Source organism: Oncorhynchus kisutch, linkage group LG23 (genome assembly GCF_002021735.2).
Source record: "Oncorhynchus kisutch isolate 150728-3 linkage group LG23, Okis_V2, whole genome shotgun sequence".
Taxonomy (NCBI): domain Eukaryota; kingdom Metazoa; phylum Chordata; class Actinopteri; order Salmoniformes; family Salmonidae; genus Oncorhynchus; species Oncorhynchus kisutch.
The window spans coordinates 3670284-3678482 of record NC_034196.2 but is presented as its reverse complement, the minus strand read 5'-3'; positions in this window follow the sequence as shown (position 1 = coordinate 3678482).

Sequence of the window (8199 nt, the reverse complement as noted above, 5' to 3'; positions counted from 1 at the left end):
CACTGTCGGAGGGCAACACTATGGATTACAGTCCCATACACACACGCACGCACGCACACAGCACTATGGAAGATCACAGTCACAGAGCTCTTTGTGTCTCAGAGTGATGCCGGACAGTTACTAGCTGGATCGTAGCCAGGAGTTAGACACTCTTTTGGTGGAGTCTGGAGTTGTTTATATGCCCCCACACCGCGCCCCTTCCTCCACCCTCTGTTTTCCTCCTCGGTCTGTTTTCAATGAGGACTTCTGGTAAAATGGCAAAGTGCCAGTGGAGGTCACCGTTTACTGATCAGGAAATGGGGGGAATCATGCACCCCCACTTCCATGTTCCATGACCGTTGGAGAATATTATGGTACATAAACAAGAGGATAGCTGTGTTTCATTGGAAATGTGTGTGAGCCTAACCCGCAAGCCATGTCTCTGATTGGAGATGGCCCAATGGGAACATCTGTGCTTGATGAGGTATGCAATTCAAAGGCCATTTAAAGGTGATTTACTGTACTGTGATTTACTACAATTTACTGAAAACTATGCATATGTTGCAGATGGGTTTCTACTAGTTTTAGGGATCTTGGCACCCAGAACCAAAGCTTGCGTGCACGTTGTACAGCTCCTTAAGAGACCATCGTTTAAGTGGAAAGTGCCTTGTATTTTATATCCATCCCCAACAAACTATCATTGTGTTCTTTTATTAAACCAGGGCCAGTCTGTAGGCGTTGTACAATGGGGTTTTGTTGAAGTATGTTTACTCCAGTGGCAAGGCGTGTTTGTACACCATGCTATTGTCTCACAACATGTGGTGTTTTTTTTTCCTCTGTGTGCTGGGTAGAAAGTAATTGGGCTAAAAGTGTTTTTCAGGCAGGGCCAGGGCCTTGCTGCAGGTGCATGGTTAGACCCGGAGGAGGGGGAGGCATTTGAACGGGATACAAACAGGAAACGGTGTGTTCTCTGCAGGCTTGTTGTGGGACACTCTGGACTCACTGCCTGTGTCTGAAATTATACAATTTCAGATATACCCATGGCCCTCACTATAGTTAATCCTCAGTCTGAGAAGTTCAGTGAGCCAGTCCGCCAAGTTAACCATTCTGTTTACTGAAGTGTGTGTGTGTGTGTGATGATTTGGATTCATTCTATTATTATAGTGTCATGCATCTTCAAGGATGCACAGTACACAAGGGCTTATTATAAGGGCACAAGGCGAGACCCAAATGCAGACACAGGAGGCAGATGGTTGAGCTCCGATATTTATTATACCAGAAGGGGCAGGCAAAAAGGCAGGTCGGGGGCAGGCGAGAGTTCATAAACCAGGCCCGAGTCCAAGCAGTACCAGGGGATAGGCAGGCTCGAGGTCAGAACAGGCAGAGTGGTTAGGCAGGCGGATTCGGCGTCAGGGCAGGCAAGGGTCAAAACCAGGAGGGCTAGGAAAAAACAGAGACTGGGAAAAATAGGAGCTAGGAGAAAACGCTGGTTGACTTGGCAAAACAAGACGCACTGGCACAGGGAGACAGGAAACACAGGGATAAATACGCCAGGGACTAATGGGGATAACAGGAGACACCTGGAGGTGGGTGGAGACAATCACAAAGACAGGTGAAACAGATCATGGATCACTTATAATAATAACGGTCTATTATGTGTATTTTCTGTAGCAAAACAAACCAGTGGATGTATGCACACATTCACTTCCATAAATACAGTCATGCAAAACTAAAAAAACACATTGAAAAACAAAACAAGAACCTGCAATTTCAGCTATATAGCTTCTTCTTGTCAAACTTCCAAGTTCTAGAAATAAAGGAACACTTTTTTTCTGAAAAGCCAAGTTTCTCTTTATCGCTTATCCAGAATAATTCTAGTGTCTGCTGTTGCATTTGATCAAACAAAGCTACTCATCATGTAAAGAACAGTAAAATAAAAACAGCAATTTATTCTCGACTGGACATAGCCGCTCCTTTTCATCTATGTCATTCAACCTCCTCAGAGGCAGTATCCCGTTCTCAACTGGGCACACAAGGACTTCTGGTTTCTGGTTAGGTGAGAGGTGACATACAGTTGAAGTCGGAAGTTTACATACACCTTAGCCAAATACATTTAAACTCAATTTCACAATTTCTGACATTTAATCCTAGTAAATATTCTCTGTCTTAGGTCAGTTAGGATCACCACTTTATTTTAAGAATGTGAAAGGTCAGTATAACAGCAGAGAGAATGATTTATTTCAACTTTTATTTCTTTCATCACATTCCCAGTGGGTCAGAAATTTACATACACTCAATTAGTATTTGGTAGCATTGCCTTTAAATTGTTTAACTTGGGTCAAACGTTTCGGGTAGCCTTCCACAAGCTTTCCACAATAAGTTGGTGGAATTTTGGCCCATTCCTCCTAACAGAGCTGGTGTAACTGAGTCAGGTTTGTAGGCCTCCTTGCTCACACACGCTTTTTCAGTTCTGCCCACAAACTTTGTATGGGATTGAGGTCAGGGTTTTGTGATGGCCACTCCAATACTTTGACTGTTAAGCCATTTTGGAGGTATGCCTGGGGTCATTGTCCATTTGGAAGACTCATTTGCGACCAAGCTTTAACTTCCTGACTGATGTTGCTTCAATATATCCACATAATTGTTCTTCCTCATGATGCCATCTATTTTGAGAAGTGCACCAGTCCCTCCTGCAGCAAAGCACCCACACAACATGATGCTGCCACCCCTGTGCTTCACGGTTGGGATGGTGTTCTTCAGCTTGCTAACCTCCCCCTTTTTCCTCCAAATATAACGATGGTCATTATGGCCAAACAGTTCTATTTTTGTTTCATCAGACCAAAGGACATTTCTCCAAAAAGTACAATCTTTGTCCCCATGTGCAGTTGCAAACCATAGTCTTGTTTTTTTATGGCGGTTTTGGAGCAGTGGCTTCTTCCTTACTGAGTGGCTTTATAGGTTATGTCGATATGGGACTCGTTTTACTGTGGACATAGATACTTTGTACCTGTTCCCTCCAGCATCTTCACAATGTCCTTTGCTGTTGTTCTGGGATTGATTGCACTTTTCGCACCAAAGTATGTTCATCTCTAGGTACCTGGACATGCGCTGGCTTGAGCAGGGGGACCTTGCGTGCGCTGCAGGATTTTAATCCATGAGTGTGTTACTGATGGTGTTACTAATGGTTTTCTTTGAGACTGTGGTCCCAGCTCTCTTCAGGTCATTGACCAGGTCCTGCCGTGTAGTTCTGGGCTGATCCCTCACCTTCCTCATGATCATTGATGCCCCACGAGGTGAGATCTTGCATGGAGCCCCAGACCGAGGGTGATTGACCGTCATCTTGAACTTCTTCCATTTTCTACTAATTGCGCCAACAGTTGCTGCCTTCTCACCAAGCGGCTTGCCTATTGTCCTGTAGCCCATCCCAGGTATGTGCAGGTCTACAATTTAACCCTGATGTCCTTACACAGCTCTCTGGTCTTGGCCATTGTGGAGAGGTTGGAGTCTGTTTGATTGAGTGTGTGGACAGGTGTCTTTTATACAGGTAACGAGTTCAAACAGGTGCAGTTAATACAGGTGATGAGTGGAGAACAGGAGGGCTTCTTAAAGAAAAACTAACAGGTCTGTGAGAGCCGGAATTCTTACTGGTTGGTAGGTGATCAAATACTTATGTCATGCAATAAAATGCAAATTAATTACTTAAAAATCATACAATGTGATTTTCTCTCACAGTTGAAGTGTACCTATGATAAAAATTACAGACCTCTACATGCTTTGTAAGTAGGAAAACCTGCAAAATCGGCAGTGTATCAAATACTTGTTCTCCCCACTGTATATATGTGTGTGTGAGTCTCATGTATTAGTCTGGTGACTTGTCCTGATTTGGACATAAATGGGGTGGGAACAGAGCGTACAGCTGAACGGGAAAGAGAAGGGGGGATGGGGAGGAGGAGGGAGGGAGTGTTCAGGAAGAAGAGGAAACTAGGAGAGAACACCCTAGACAGAACTGTTCCCACAGACCCCCTCCTCCTTTGTCCATCCCCAACAAGAGAGGCGGTTTGGACTGGTCTGGTTCAACAATGAGTGCATCACAGCACGTCACAACAAATAATGCATCTTGCCTTGCCACAGCAAACATTGCCTGTGGGACAAGAATGTTTTTAGGACAGTTTGTTTTGGGAGGGGACTTGGCCACTTTTGCATATTTAGTCCAATTTCTGTCTACTTACTAAACAGTTGAGTTCCTAAATGATCCTAATTGCGGTTTTAAGGACGCCACTGTACTTTGCCTTTAGATTATAAATAGCCATATCCCAGTTTTGTTTATACTTTTGCCAACTCCATTGTCATCATTGTCAAGACAAACATTTGGCATGACGAGTGACAAAGAGTGGGCATGACGGCTCAAACAGACTGGCATTTCGGTTATCTGCCTCCTGGTTTCAGACAGAATGATTGCTATCAAGCATTAGTTAACATGTCTTTATTTACCCTACGGATTAATATTATTGTCATCCTCTAACCCTGCTAGGACTGCCTGCGTGTGTTGGGCAATGGACAGTTACTTCTCTTAGTGCTTTAGGCAGTTGTCAAGGTACACGGTACCCTATGCTAATTCAGTTAAATCAGCAACACAGTGAGAAATCATTAAATATGGCTTGAATGGGTACTTACTGTTCTGGAGGAGAGGAGAGCGTCATGCACTCGCTTACATAAGACCTCCTGTTCATACTGTAGCCTTCCGCCAGAAGGGAACATGAAATCCAGATTTCACTGGACACTCATCATACCCTCAGCCCCTGAGTCACTACTCACCAGGCGCATGGTGTGTCGGCCTTAACAAGCCCCAGTGCAACCTGACATACTGAGATAGACAGACACAATGAATGACCTAATGGAATAGAGTTGATGGAGAATCGTGATTCCATAAGGAGCTCTATGAACTTGTTTTCCTGTTCATACTGTAGCCTTCTGCCCAAAGGGAACACGAAATCCAGATCTCACGAGACACTCATCATACCTTCAGACCCTGACTCACCAGGCTGTGGCATTGTGTAGGCCGCAATAAGCACATTGTTTGGAAGGAGTTCTTATAACTGTGACACGGTTTTGGTGTGTTCTGTGCTTAAAAATGAAACACGTTCAGCTGGGCTGACCCAAGCAGCACATTGTTTGGAAGGAGTTCTTATAACTTTGACACGGTTTTGGTGTGTTCTGTGCTTAAAAATGAAACACGTTCAGCTGGGCTGACCCAAGCAGCACATTGTTTGGAAGGAGTTCTTATAACTGTGACACGGTTTTGGTGTGTTCTGTGCTTAAAAATGAAACACGTTCAGCTGGGCTGACCCAAGCAGCACATTGTTTGGAAGGAGTTCTTATAACTGTGACACGGTTTTGGTGTGTTCTGTGCTTAAAAATGAAACACGTTCAGCTGGGCTGACCCAAGCAGCACATTGTTTGGAAGGAGTTCTTATAACTGTGACACGGTTTTGGTGTGTTCTGTGCTTAAAAATGAAACACGTTCAGCTGGGCTGACCCAAGCAGCACATTTTTTCGAAGGAGTTCTTATAACTGTGACACGGTTTTGGTGTGTTCTGTGCTTACAAATGAAACACGTTCAGCTGGGCTGACCCAAGCAGCACATTGTTTGGAAGGAGTTCTTATAACTTTGACACGGTTTTGGTGTGTTCTGTGCTTAAAAATGAAACACGTTCAGCTGGGCTGACCCAAGCAGCACATTGTTTGGAAGGAGTTCTTATAACTGTGACACGGTTTTGGTGTGTTCTGTGCTTAAAAATGAAACACGTTCAGCTGGGCTGACCCAAGCAGCACATTGTTTGGAAGGAGTTCTTATAACTGTGACACGGTTTTGGTGTGTTCTGTGCTTAAAAATGAAACACGTTCAGCTGGGCTGACCCAAGCAGCACATTGTTTGTGCCCTGGCTGAAATGCTTTCCAATAGCCATAATTGGTTTCTCATTGTTTGGGTTGAGGTATGTGGAGGAGGAATGTTATGAATAGTGGAGTGAGGGGTTGAAGGCAGTGTCTCTCTGGGACTGTTTTCCTTTTAGGTCTTTAACAATGTATCCAACCTAAGAAAGTGGAAATGGGGCCAAATGGTTGGAACATTAGTAAGCGCAGCCTCTGTTGTCAGCCATTGTGCTTAGTGGCCCCGTCAGATGCATCAAAGTGACTCTTGAGAACGTGAGCAAAGCTTCTTCAAGTCACGACATAAAGAGATCCCTTCAGCGCTGTTAACGTCAAAAGTGGAGTTTGAATACAGAGTGTTCAAGTGGAAATCTCTTGTCCACTTTGGCAATACTTTTTTTTTAACACTCCACTCTCCCCCATCCTTCCTTCCTCATCTTTCCTTCCCCTGTCCCTCCATGTCACTCTTCAGCTGAAGTGCTGATCTTAGGGAAATGGAATCAATCTGTCTATATGGGTGTGCACCATGTGTAAGTGTTCTGGACAACGTAAAAGCAGTTGCGTTTGTAGGGGCCAGGGGAACATTTTGATGTGAGAAAAACCACACACGGTGAAGGGTTTGAATAAATATTGTAGTTGGAGAAGTCCCAATTAGAGAGTTATAGTAGGCTGGGTATCCACTCTGTTGGCTCCACCCTTCAGTGGCTACGTCCCGCCATTTGGGGGACACACAGTGTTTTCTCAATAAGCCACAAAGGGCGGGGCCCCTCTCCCTCCTACCCTCCTCTGCCACCCTCTCTGGTTACGCCACATTCGTACCACACTGCCACAGTGCACTATGGACATCAGTGGGATTAGATGAATCCACCACAGACTCCCTCCAGTCCCGTCTGAGGGACTAGTGAAGCACCTCTCTTCCGGAGACATGCATGGAAACAGACAGAATGGGGCCTCCGGGGCTTTGATTACTAATCCCTCCTGATCAGAGGTCCACACTCACTCAACACACTAACTTAACCTGCTCCAGAGCTGCAGGCAGGCAGTTAGGCAGAAAGAGCAGAAAGGCAGGCAGCCAGAGAGAGCATTGCTGAGAGAGCAGGCAGGCAGTCAGGCAGTCAGAGCAGGGTGGGCAAGCAGGCAGGCAGGCAGTTAGGCAGACGGGCAGAAAGAGCAGAAAGAGCAGAAAGGCAGGCAGCCAGAGAGAGCATTGCTGAGAAAACAGGCAGGCAGGCAGTCAGAGCAGGCAGGCAGGCAAGGTGGGTGGGCAAGCAGGCAAGCAGGGATTTATAGAGCGCCATGCATTTGAGTGATCTGGTCTAGTGAGAGACAACACACAGCCGGGAGAGAATCAGCTCGGCTCATCCGCTCACGCCAGATAAAGCACCAAGCAGCCCCCTCTCTCCACCCACCTTCCATCTCCTAACTCTCTTTATTCTAGCGTAAGACAAAGCAGTTGTGACTCAGACCCATTGCAAACCAAGTTTAAGTTAGTTAGACCAGAGAGATCTAATAACTAGAGACGTTCTCTATAAAGGGTGCCAGCTGGTCTCAGCATCACATAGCGTGAAGGGAGAGGCGGGGAGACGAAAGGGGAGATCAAATGTCAAAAGAATTCCAACGAGCACCCGGGAATCTTCGAGTAGGGCTTCTCGGCTCGCTGTTCCCATTGAGAGATTTCCAGATCTCTACGGGAAGCTCTTACATTACAACAACTCAAGCACTGCATAAAGTACAGACCCAAAAAATGGGTCATTTTAAAATATTTCAACATAAGAGTACAAGAACTCAAATATAGCATTGCAACAAAGTGCAGGCCAGACGGTCGTCTGTAAAGACAGAAAGATTGCTGATCTTAAACAACTTTCAGCTGCGTTTAAATGTCTTCGTTTTTTCCTCTGCTCCTCCAGAGTTGCGTAATCACAGTTCTTTAAAGGCCTCTCATCCACCACACATTCTTTGTGGTATAAAATGCTGCCTGCAGGCTGGAAAACCCCCAGACTGAGTGATTCTGTGGCACTGAAGCACTTAGCTCTGGCCTCAGCTCAGTGCAACAGTCAGGGGTGTCTTATGCAATCTCTTAGCCTACGCGAACGGCCACAAATAGTGTCTGCTATGCACTCACAGCCGTATGATTTCTCCACATTTACATAGACATTTGCATTGCATCGATCTGGAGAGGCTTTAGTTTCAGTTGATAGATTATGAACTTTCATTCATCCACACACACCCATGAATAGAGCTGTTACTGTATCAGAGGTTGAATGTAGGTCATTGTGTAGGATAACTTTCCTT